Genomic DNA, 13,286 nt, shown 5'->3' on the forward strand with positions numbered 1-13,286 from the left:
GACCAATCAATACAGGATAACAACTTGTTACTGATCAATAATTGGCAAGAAAGTTACTGACCAACTGGAGATTGTAAAACTGTATAAAAATGAGTTATGTGAATAAAGAATGGACTTTTTCCACCATGAAGAAATGGAGTCTGTGTGATTTATTCCCATAGCATTTATTGATAGTTTCACTCCAACCATGGAGCCTCATTTCTTGCACAGCCTCCCAGGACAAGCCCAGGTTTTTGTGTGCAGATGAAATATGGCTCTGCTGGTGCAGGCTGATGGGTTTTCTCCATGGGCAGCTTGCAAGGACACTCACCCATGGCATTGTGGCACCATCCTGAGCCCAGTGCTCTGCTCCTGCTTTCCCTGGAGCTCTTGGTGTGTCTGTGCAATGAGGAGTGAGCCCCAGAAGAGGCACTTACCTAGAAAAGTGTCACTTGTCCCACCACTGCTAATGACCACTGACACTCCAACCCCTCCAAACAGGTGAGTGGAGCTCTCTTTGTTGTGCAGAAGAGCTCAAGCCCCTCCTCAGAGCAAAAGGAAATGGAATGCTGATGATATTTGGATCCGAGGCTGGAGCTTCTCCTTGGATCCCAGAGCTCAATTCCATCTGCTCAGACAATATTTGCATTCTTCCCACTGCAGTTTTCTGTGCCTCCAAGCCTTACTACTGAATGAGGAGGCAGCCATGAAAAGGAAGAGAAGAAAGGAAAAGAGGGGAAAGAACAAGAAATGTGGCACGTTTCTATTGAATTTCTAAGTTTTGTTATGCTTCCAGGTGCTGTTGTCTCACTGTGCTGGAAATTTTTGTGTAAGATGGGCAAGGAATATAACCTTGGAAAAAAGGAAAACCTGGGAGGTTTGAATAACCACATCCTACCAATGACTGGTGCCTCAAACCTGATCATGAAATCAGTGTCACAGAATGGTTTGGGCAGGAAGGGACTTCAAAGATCATCTCATTCCAATATCCTGACATAGGCAGGGACACCTTCCAGTGGGCCAGGTTGCTCCAAGCCTTGTCCATCCTGGCCCTGAGCACTTCCAGGGATGGGGAACTCATGGGCAACTCATGCCAGTGTCTCACCACCCTTGGGGTGAAGAACTTCCTCCCAGCATCCAACATGAATCTACCCTCCTTTAGTTTCAACCCATTCCCACTTCTCCCTTCACTAATGCCTCTCTAGCTCACAATATCAGGACCTGAAACATTTCCCCATCTCATCAGTGAAAAATATTTCCTGTTTGCAGAGCAGGCTTCCATCCCTGTGGTATGAAGCACATCCTAAAACAAGGGCTGGGAAACATTTGTCAGCAATGTACAGAAATCAGTACATTGCAGCAAATGCTGCAGCCATCTTGCTGAAAAACAAAATTATTAATGACACTAATGTGTAATAATTAAACAATACTGATAGAAATGGATTGTGGGCTGCTCTTGACATGGGTAGGGTATTGCCTTGTTGGATCAATGGGATGTTCTTTAGAGATCCAACAAGCTACAGGGAGGTCTTTGAACAAGGCTATGACTCTTTTGTAACAACAAAACATCACAAAAGTTATGACATCTCAGCAAGAGCTCCAGTTTTCTGGTCAGAAACACCAAAAATCCAGAGGACTGATGGTCCAATATCCACAGCCACCTTGCATCAGCTTGCCTCTGCTCCCACTGCAAAATCAGTCACTGGTGTTAGGGCTTCTGAAAATCCCCTCTCTCAGATTCATTTCAGACTGCTGTGAAATGCTTCTTCAACTCTTATATCAGTCTGAACATCCCTTCTTCAGAAATGGCTTTGTTCTCCATTGAAACTGCTGTAAAATGCTTCTTCAACTCTTATATCAGTCTGAACACCCCTTTTTCAGAAAAGGCTTTGTTCTCCATTCAGACTGTGCCTGCCAGCCACTGGAGGCATGGAAGCAAAGATGTTTTTGGCCATGGCTGCTGAGATTTTGGCTCAGAGCAGATCCCTGACTCCACCACAAGGCCCCAGCAATGTCAGCTCTGCCCAAGTTCCTGCTCTCCCTTGCTGCTGCTGGGGCCAGGATTTCACACACTGCATTTAAACTGAGTCCAGAGGCCATTCCTGTCAGTGTCAGAGCAAAGCCCTCCTGAAGAAGCCACCAGCAGCACCAAGGAAACTCTGAAATCTCAGCCTGTGCAAAAGCAGTGCAGAAATTTTCCCTTAGTAACAAACCCCTTAGCATCCTCTGTTTTGGAAAGTATGAAAATGTTTCCATATATTTTTTCCAAGATGCAGCCCTCAAGAGTCTCGTGATGCTCTGATGCTGAGAAATCCCTCTGCTTGCCCCAGGAAAAGAAAAAAAATAAAAGAGGATGGCCCGTGGAGCGTCTGAAGGATGGCAACATCCTCAAGCATCCCTAAGCCTTGTTATCCCAGTTTGATCCCAGGGCTTTGTGCCAGGTTTTTGGGGGTCTGGCATCTCTGGGGGTTTTGTCTGGATGCTGGGGCAATGCTCCTGAGTGTCTGTGGCCTGCTGTCCCACAGCAGCAGTGAGCCCAGCCCAGGGCCCCAAGGCCTGGAGAGCGTGGCAGGAGCCTGGGCTGGGCTCCCCAAACCAGAACCACTCTGGAGGCTCTCAGCACTGACACAGGAGGACTCCCTGGCAGCAAGGAAAGGTTTCCAAAGATTTCCATTACCCACATCCCAGACAGTCCCAGCCTAGAGTGTGCTGGCAGAGCTGAGAAAGTCCCCTGGGCAACAGCCTGAGGCTCAGGACCCTCCCTCAGGGCTCCTGCTGGCCAGACTGACACCGTGCCAACATCCAAGTCCTGGGGTCAGCTGTTGTTGTGGCTCCCTCCTGATGTCTCTGCAGGGATGCTGCCTCCAGGGAAATGAGTCACACCTGACACAGAGGCTGAGGAACCCTCTGGAGGAACCCTCTGAGCAACCCTCACAGAGGCTGTTGGCTCGCAAGGAAGGAGATGCTGCCAACACCAAATTTTTGCTTATGAAAAAGAGCTGACCCCAGAGGGTGCCCAGCCCACAGTGGAGGAGCCTTTTCCCTCCTCATCTTTTCCCCAGCTCCCCACGTGTGCTCACACACGAACAGCAGGGCCTGGGGGGTCCCCATCACACGTGGGCCTCAGTGTAAGAGCCTGAATGAGGGATGTGGGACTCCAGGGGCTCTCCAAAATGCAGTTTATTCCATCCAAGGTGTTACAGCAGGACAGAGCCTGTGCCTACAGATGTCAGCTCCAGCTGCAGGCAGGCCTGGACACCCTTAGTTTAGGTTACAATGCATTCTACACTATTCTTTTGGTTACAATGCATTATATACTTTTCTTTTGGTTACCAATGCATTATATACTTTTCTTTGCTGAGCATCTTAATACAGTAGAACCAATACCTTAACTATTATCCATAGCCTATCATAAGTACTATAATTACCATGTTCATGTTACTGTTCTCCAATCACTAAAAGTTAGTGCATTACAGTTTAAGCTAGAAGGTGTTTTTCAGTTTTCTTGCAGCGGAAAATTTTGAGACCTTTTTTCTACTTGCCACATTTGCTGACTTGTTTGGCTGTGCTTTCTGCTTGGTAAAAACATCTTCATTTTTGGGATGGGTTTATCCTTTCTTCTAAGTCATAAAAACCCCTTCTAACTAATAGATCATTTGCCTTCTTGGTTATCCAGTAAGATTGGCTCAGCAATTCTTTTCCTCTATATCAAAACTTGCTTCCATCTCTATTCCTTCTTCAGATTTTATATTCAAAAATCTTCCTGCTAAGCACACATATCTGTGAGACTTTCTTGTCAAACTTTCATCCTTCCCAAGACCTCAGGCTCCCCCAAAGAACCAGGAGAGCATGTGGGCAGCAGCCACCCTGCAGAGGAGGGAGTTTGCTTCCCCAAACCCACAGAGATCCAATAACCAAAAGCGACGGGCCAGGAGCCCCTCCAGGCGTCTCGAGTGAGTTTTTAATGCAACACTCAGGCAGAATTCTTGTTCCAGGTTTTGCTTTGAATTTATTTCTTAAGCACACAGACATCCAAGCCTGGGCCTCCAGCTTATTGGTTTGTGCAAGAGCTCTTTTGCCTGTAAAGCCCCAAAGTCCGTGTCACAGCTCCTCTGCACTGCGCGACGCCTGGCAGAAAGAAATGGCACAAAAACTGTTGATAGATCATCTGGGGAAGGCCTGAGCTCCAGCCAAGACAGATAAAAATAAAAGAAATTAAAATAGTTGTGTGTGTGTGTGTGTGTTTTATGAAGGGAACGTTTATATTTTTAAACTAGGAGTAATTGTATTCTGTATCTGAAATGGCATCTGAAAGTGATTTAGTGGAACAATGTGGTTTCTGATTGGTGCTTGAACTAGTTCCAAAACATTTTTTATAATAAGCATCATAAAGATCCCAATTATCTGATCCTTTTCCCTAACATGGTCAGAGAGGATGTTTCCAAAGAAACTGCTTTTTGGGTTGGGTTTTTGGGTTTTTTTTCATTTGTGACACTGATCCTGCAAACATTTACACACAGCCTTAATCCTGTGAGCAGTCCCAGAGAAATGAACCAAGGCAGCTCTCAGCAGCAAAGCTAATCACAAAGTAAACTACTAATGTTCAGATTTGCTAATCAAGGCAATCCTTGGCCTTTCAGGGAAAGGTCTGCTTGTTATTCTGAGAGCTGTTCAGGATGCATTTACGATCCAATAAAGGAGGCCCCAGCATTACCAAAATAATTACTTACTCAAACAAGCCTGTAAAACTCAAGGACTGCCCCAAATAAAAGGAGGCTTCCCCCCCTTCAGTTTAATAACATAAATCTAGTGAAATGCATCTTGCTGCCATAAAATCAGTTCTACATGCCTTGGAAACTGTTGATTTACTAAGTGGGCAGGGAGGTCAGATCTTGCAAGGGACTCAGAGAGCTGAACAGATGGAGAGAAATTTTAAATCTGGAAGTTTTGTCCACCCACAGAAATGGAGAGCAGTCCATATCTTACCTTGTAACTTCACTCTCCAGAATAAGATGCATAAAAGCAACGCTGGAGATCAAATGGAGCCATTTTGATGACTACTCAGGAAAGGGGATAAATAATGACCTGAAACTCCACTCTGCCTTCTCAGAAATATCTCTTCCACTTTTCCCCTTGCAAAAAAAAAAAAAAAAAAAAAAGCCCTTCTTTCCTCAATTCCCTGGTTTTGGCTAGATCCTTCCTGCCACACACCACAGCAGGGGAGGCACAGGCCATCCTGGATGTCAGATTTCTGTTCTCCTCTCAAACACCACCTCAGTTCTCCTCTGTTTTGAGAAACATGGTGTTTAATGTGCTGCAGAGGACTGTGCAAACCCAGGGCACCACAGGGAATATTTCTCTGTCTGCTCTGGGGTGCCCTGACCCCAGGGCAGCACTGACTCTGACCCTCATTCATGGAGAAAGTTTCCCAGACTTCAAGACAGACTGGAATCCACAAGAGTGTGAAATAGATTATAGAGAGCAGTGTAGGTGTATCACTTGGTGAGAAATTGAGGGTTTGGGGTTTTTAGTGTGCTGTGGATGGAAGCAGATGGAGGGCACAGGGTGTCATCCTGGGTTTCTTCTTCATGCTGCTTCTTCCTTCTTCTTCATGAGTTTGGGTGGCATTTTGCAATTGGGCAGAAAAGTCCCCATTGTGGGCTCTGTGGGATCACTTGTTGGGTTAAAAGGGGAAATAATCTAGGTGTCAGTTCTTAATTGGATAATAGTTTAGTCTTAAGAGACCTTGTAACAAGAGATTGTTGGCCATTTTGTGCCTTCTAATGAAAAGCTGCCCAACTCACAGTGATGAGACTGTTTTACTGGTAAAAAATAATAAACACCTGAGTCCAAACATGAACTATCATCTCAAGTGCCTTCAATCCAGCCCCAGAGAAACCAGTTGTACTGACTAGTACCCTCACAGGGGACACTTGGGTGCCCCCCTAACACCACATGTGGTAACTGAGCTGCAGAGGTTCTTGTGTCGCAAAAGGCCCTCAGGGTCATCGTTCTCCACCTGATTTTTGTCTTCTCTGTGTGACAAAAAAGAAATATCCAGGCAGAAGGCAAGGGGAACTGTGAGGCAGTGGTCTTCAGCCAGACTAGCTGTAATCTGGGGAGGTGTGAGGGATGCAGCAGCCTGTTCAGCCTCACACAGCAGGGCAGCAGAGCTCCAGTGGCAGGGTTGCGTTTGCAGTCAGGAGGAATAGGAAAACAGCTTTAAAAAATGCCTGCTGGCTGCTTGTGGGAAAGAGCTGATAGAGACCATAAACCACTGCTCACAGTGCTGCTCCATGCTCTTTGCAGGCTCTCACTGAAGCTGAGTGTGGTTTTGCAGTGGCTCAGCCCTGTCCCACAGCCACCTCACCTATACAGGGCTGTCAGGAGCTGCTCAACCTGTGCAGGGTAATTAACCTGAGTGCTTGGGTGGACCTGGAAATGTCACCCAAGAGCAGCAGCCACCTCGCTGCCGGGTGCCCGTGGTCTCTTGGATCATGTTCTGATGATGTGCGAACACAGAGGTGGCCAAAAATAAATAACAGAGGACGCCTCGCTCCCCTGAGCACCGAGGTTCCTGTGCCAAGAAATATTCTCCCTCCTTGCTGCCTCTTTTTGTGGTGGTTTTCCTGAGGCTGAAAACGCTCCTCTGCTGCAGAAGATGCAAAAAAAAAAAAAAAAAAATTCCTGCTGACCTCAGCACTGAGTTTCATCTTTTTGAAGCTTTGTTGCGCCTCTAAGATAATTTATGAGGTGTCAGGATTTTCCGACCGCAAACGTCTTGGACGAAAACCGTTTTTACACTACAGATGCCATGAAAAAGAAGCAATTTCAGTCTGTTTTTTTCTGCAGCACTGTCTGTGTCCACAATGAAACATGGGTTCAGAGCTCCTGGAGATTATTTGTGTAAGAGTTGTCCGGGCCAGAGCTCCGCTGAGACTCGGGCTGGGTCTGATTCCCCACCTTTGCCTCATTGCCCTGATCTTCTCTGTTGGGAGGGGAACTCCCATTTCCTGGTGCTGTGCCATGAAAACACAAGCTTGCCAAGCTATTCTCTGCATGTGTGTTTGTGTGTGTGTACGCACAGAACAAGCCAGAAGCACCAGAAGGAAAAAGATCCATTAACAAACCACATTTTTCAACATCCACCAGGATCCCCAGATTTCTCATCTGGGCACTTCTCTTCCCCGTGCTGTAGGTTTTTGAGGTGAAAGAGGAAACCAAGAAAAGAAAAAAAAAAAACAAAACACATGAGCCCAGCTTAGCTGCCTGTAATCCAGTGTGCACCTCAGGCTCCATGGAAGTGTTCTTGGGACGACAGCAGTATTTCCCTTGGCTGGGATGCCCAGCCTGCTGGCTCCTGTCGAGCTGCAGAGCTGCAGACATTCCTCTGAGCAGTTTGCAACCCTGCCTGCCAGGAAAACCCAATGTCTCCATGGAGAAATCTCAGCGGAGGAGTTTGATACTCAGTCAGGGATGGAAAAGAAGGGAGTTTATGCCTCCCTGAGACTAATCCCTTCCCTAGCAAATTAAAAAAAATTAAAGTAAGGGGGGAAAAAAAGAGAGAAGGGATCATATTCCTACAGACATGGGCCCAGACATGCCAGTAGTGTTGGTGTGTGGTGTTTTGCTTTGTGGCAGCAAAGCAAAGTCGTGGGGACTCGGGCCAAGTGTCTGTTCAGGTCAGTGGGAGTCTATCAGCTTTGGATCAGGCCTTCGTTTGGATCTGGAGCTGAACTTCCAAAAGTCTGGGCACGCTTGCATCTTCTGGTGAGGGGGAGCTTGCTTTGGCCTGGTTTTGAGATAGGAACCAGCTGCAAATGTGGGCCTCCAAACATGTTCTAGGAAAGAGGTTATAAAAGAGCTCCTTCTTGCTCAATGCATTTATTCCCCACGGGCCAGACTCTGACATCTCCATTAACACTGAGCAGAACCTCAGTGCAAGAGCAGTCAGAGACTTGAATGGAGCCATTCAAGGAGTCAGCAAGTAGCCAGTGTCAGCAAGGGCAGCACCATCCAAGGCTCACGTGGACATAAATGAGTTTTTTCTCCTATTAGCACACTCTGCTACAGACAAAGCACATCGGGTTCCCTTCCTCCTGGCACCTCTCCAGCAAAATGCTGATTGAAGGTTCTTCCTCAGTGCTAATGTGATAAGAAGCAAAAAAGGGAGGGAATGTAGTGGCAGGGCAGGGAGGTTGGTGGAATAGTTGGCACATGTTTCACATGCAGGAATGAATTTTATAGGAGCAAAAAGTCTTCAGGGGATGGGTCCTGCTTAAGACTTGAGGCCTGTGCCCACTTTAGGGGATATAGAGGAATGGGATTCTGGTGTTAAGTCCTGGTCTGATGCTCCCAGAGCCCAAAGGCTCTGCTGTGCAAGTTCTGAGTGGGCTGGAGACTGATTTGTGTAAGCACAAGGAGTACTGGAGCACTTTGTGGAGAGGGTGAGCAGGTTAAGCTGTTTTGTAAATGCAGCTAATGAAAGACCATTGTTGCCCCGAGGAGAAGGGAAGGGAATTGTGTTATTTGTGCATTACAATTGCAGCCACTAAGGCATAAACAAAGCAACTTGCACAAGACCAGACAAAGGAGGTTGCTGCAGAGTCAGCAGTTTCAGCTCAGGTTTCCTGTGTCCCAAACTAGGACTTTAATCATCTTCCTTCTCTGTGAGAGGGAAACGAGTATCAGAGGACGCAGCGAGCCTTCACATTTTTCTAGCCCAAGACAGCACTGTGTCCATTGTTGGGACTAGCCCCCTAGGAGGAATTATTTCTATTCAGTTTGTGTGTGTCACAGCCCGATAATGCACTGGGTGGTATTTCCCTCTCTTCCCCCAATCTTTCTCTTTTATGGCCACATGACTTCACCCCCTCGTGTGAGTGACAGTACCCATTAGACTAGACCCTGATGCAAAACAGCTGTGTGCAGAGAAGGGGAGGAAGGGAGTGGGGAACAGCAATTTAGAAAACAATTAAGAACATCAATTCCAATTCATTTGCTTGGCCAGGATAAGTAATTTCTAAGAGGTAACTTGATCTGTAGCGGATGGAGATTAAAGGCGCACTCCATTATCTCTAGTTTACAGTCTGGAGGAATTTGTTTTAACTGGTTACCAAGGAGGCTGCATGGAAAAAAAAAGCGCCTAAAAATGTCTAAAAAAAACCCTCCTGATTTCTTTTAAAGAGCTTGCATGGATTTATTAACTCTGTGGAAGTATGGCTGCTCTGCATGGCAAGAGGAATGGTTCAGCTTTCGGAGACAGAATCTTGCAAGAGCTTGCAGGTATCAAACCAAATTTTGCCAGTTTGAAACAGCAGTTGAGATTTTGGTGTTGAGATAGACCAGAAGCATGAGACATGGGGCTCAGAAGCAGATGCAGCATTCTGCAGAGGATCTGGAGGAGAACACAGTGAGCTGAGCATCAGGCAGCCTGGCTCTGACACTGCTGCACTCTCTGCTGTGAAAGGTGATTCTCTGCACTGCCTTACCATCAGAAAATACACTTGAAATACTTGGACACCTGTCAGAGGTGCTGTGGGACTCCATGAGTAAATACCCTGATGTCCCTTTGAACTCTGAGGCTGATCTTGCCAAAGCAAGGGCTTGTGACCCAAGAACACAAAGACTGCATTCACTTTTTTACATGGGATGGCACCAAAAAGGGAGTGTGTGATGGGAGAGCCACTGATTCCCTGCCATGGAGCTCTGGAGCTCTCCCTTGCCACCCTCCTCAGCCCTCAGCACTTTTTCCACAGCCCTGTGGCTGGTTTTGCCCCAACTCCTGTGGACCTTGAGCCTTCACTCTTGTTTTGCAAAATACATTGTTGTAAAGAAGCCAAGACGCCCTGCAACTCCAGACCCTCAAAATGCTGCTCAGACCATTGGAGTTACCTTTTGGGAAGCCTTGGTGGTTCTGGTGCAGGGTAGTTCTTCCAGAAATGACCTAGAAATGTTCCTACAAACCCTTGTGCTTGCAGGAACATCAAGGCCACAACATGTCTCTGGATGTGATGTGAGGGGTAAAAGCACACATGGAAAATACCAACCATGAGCAGGCTCAAAGCTCAGAGCTGGCCTTGGATCTGCATTTCCCTGGCTGGGAGCAGACTTTTACCTCTCCTGTGCAACTTAGGGACAAAAGGCACTGCTGCCATCATGAGAGGGCCAGCCTGCTCTCTGTACAGCTGCATCCCTCAGGCTCTGGGGTGATGTAACCACCTCAGTGCAAGTGGGAGCTGAAGAATGTGATGTGACACATTTACCCAGCCCACCAAATAAACTGAAAAGCAGGCTCCCAGCCCAGAAAGGCTACCCTCCCAAATAAACACGTGCCAGCCTCCCTTCCTCACTCACACTTACCTGCTGGCACCCCAGCAAGCTGAGCTCCTCACAGGCTCCATTACAGACCCAGAATGAGCAGGTTCTTCCAGCCACTTTGCGTCTCCCATGCAGTAATTGCTTTGGAATGGGCATCTGAGAACAAGACACAACTGTATATACAAGAAATGTTCCCTCTGCATAAACTTCTCAGTAGACTTGCTTTTGTCTTGTTGCCAGGAAATGTATTTGGAGCCTCTTGCAAACCTCACATTTCTTTGATTAGAGGGGCACGACCAGTTTGTTCCAAAGGGGAAAAAAGGAATGAGAAGCTAGAAAAGCTTCTTGAAGCACATCAGCTTTGCAACAGCACGTGAGAGCACCCCATTGCACCTTCTGTGCTTCTGGCGACAGCTGGGCTTAAAAGGGTTGGGAAGGAGTGGAGGAACCCAAAGTTGCTTCTCCAGAGCAGGGAATGTTACTATGGGTGAGCTTAGAACCTGAGATCATCTCTGCAGCAAATGCAGTGAGCTCCAGGCTGAGAGGAGCTACTCCAGCCTGGAGCTTTTTTATATTTTTCAGGGTCTGTGCTGCTTTAGTGTGTGGGTCTGGGCTTCATATTATGGGATGGTGAGCTCTGTGCACAGAGCAGGGAGACAAAACAATTCCTGCTCCAGCTGGGGACCAAGGACAAATGATCCAAATCTCAGGCCCAAGAGTATAAACAATGTGGAATGAAGAGAGAAAAACAAGCAGGATGGGACTGCATAGGCTGGAGCTGTAATTGCACAATTAACTCCAATACACAAATGGAGCAGAACTTATAAAAGTGAGAGAAGAGACCCTCATGACAAGTCATCCATTTTGTGACCATTTTGGTTCATCTTGGGTGTAACCCTGGCTGTCTCTTGTGGATCAAAGTGGATCCATTGAGGCCTTTAATTAATCCCTACTTTATTCTTTAGCTCTGTCTGGCCTCTGCTCTAGGTCAGCCTGCACAAGGCACCACCACGACCAACAGGACCAAGGGATGGGGGGAATCAGCAAATGGTCAAAACTGGTTGGTTGGGTGTGGCAGGAATATCAGAAAGTAAAAATACAGCCAGCCAAACTGAAGTGTGGCCAGGAAACATGAGTTAACACCTTCCATCTGCCAAACAAAGAACACTGCTAAGTCTGTGTGACAGTGAACAGCCAGGGCCAGGGCCTCACAAAATGCTTAAAAACCTGCATGGTGGGAGATGCACACTCTGTGCCCAGCTCAGGGCAGAATTATTTTGAAGCATGAGACAGGCACTTGGCTTCTGTCATCCCAGCTCCCTGGGTGAGGACTCACCTCCCTGCTGAGGCTTGTGGAGCAAGCTTTGAGCAGTTTGTGAAGTGCCCGGTTGTCGCAGACATCTTCTTATGAAAATCCTTTCCTTAGGATTTTTTTCTCCTGAGAAGCTGAGAAGCCTCAGGAACAAAATGTAAACAATGGTTATCTGCTGCTGTGGAATGCAACAGGTGCATCTGTGATTGGTCTCATGTGGTTGTTTCTAATTAATGGCCAATCACAGCCCAGCTGGCTTGGACAGAGAGTCTGAGACACAAACCTTTGTTATCATTCTTTCTCTTTCTGTTCTTAGCTTAGCTAGCCTTCTGAGATGAAACCTTTTCTTCTATTCTTTTAGTATAGTTTTAATGTAATATATATAATAAAATAATAAATCAAGCCTTCTGAAACATGGAGTCAGATCCTCGTCTTTTCCTTCAACACAAGACCCCTGTGAGCACCATCACACCTGGTTCTCTAAGAGGCCAGGTGACCAGGACAGTGCAAAGTGCTCTATTTTTGTCCTGGAGAAGCCATCCTCCTCAGGGTCACACTCATTAGGACAGCAGCAGTCGTAACCCAAACTCCTTGGATGGATGTGGGGACATTGCCAAAGGGAGGATTAGCTGCTGGATGCCTTGAGCTGCAGGGGTGTCTCATATGGATTTGTGCAGGATTTTCACCTCAGCTGTCCTGGCTGGAGCTCCTGTCCTACCATACCAGGACACTCTCCTTGCTGCTGTGCCTCTCATTTCTGCTCCTCTGGGAAGGAAACCTGCGTCAAAGAAAACCCAGCCCCAGCTTGTGAAAAACTTACCTCCTTAAATAAGGAAGGAGCAGCTTTGGCTGGTGATTCAGGAGGGATTCCCACCTTGGCTGCTCAGTGATCTGATGCTCTGGGCCATCATTTTCCCTTCCACAAGAGAGATTCCTTTTCCTTCTCTCTGCACTGCTCCTTTGAGACCTATGTAAGAAATCACTGCAAGCCACTTTGTGCTTTTAGGCCCAGCCTTGAGTAAAGACATTTAGAAGGCACAGTTCCAAAACATATTCCTAGACTATGGGATAGACAGGAGGTTTTTCAATATTCTCCAGGTAAAAGAATGTTTTTCACAGTCCAGTTTTCCACATTTATGACTCTTCCTCTTTCTCCATCTTGATTTGATCTTTGTTTACTGCTGCCAGCTGCCCCAGAGCTCTTTATACCACAGGACTGCAAACTCATCCATGGGTGGGTATCCACTGTTTTGTCACCCAGTGGAGCAGGGTATAAAACTGCTTGTGATGTTATTATTAAGAGGTTCCCTTGGGTTGTTTTTAGCAGAAATGGGAGTTGCTCGTTTTCCAGCAGAGGATCAGTTACAAAAACAACACCAAACAAAAAGGGGTTTTTTTGAGAGCAGGGGCTCTGTTTGCCACGTTAATTTCAGGGAAAGTTATTTGGGAGAAGAGAGGAAGTAGTTAAATCCTTGTTTACCATACTGGAACCCCAAATCCCCTTGGTTTACACAAATAAGAGAGAAAATGGCTCAGTCACATGGCTGTGACTAAGGAGAGCTGGGTTTGTTCCCTGCCCTAACTCACAGACATCTCTAAGGCCCTCTTCCCTCAAGATGAGATTCAACCCATCTTGCATTCAGCAGGGAAAGGCAGGATATTCCCAATGTCAGAT

The sequence above is a fragment of the Melozone crissalis genome, unplaced genomic scaffold, assembly GCF_028551555.1.
Source record: "Melozone crissalis strain CALT ecotype California unplaced genomic scaffold, PUWL_Pcris_2 ptg000045l_1, whole genome shotgun sequence".
In the NCBI taxonomy this organism is placed as follows: Eukaryota; Metazoa; Chordata; class Aves; order Passeriformes; family Passerellidae; genus Melozone; species Melozone crissalis.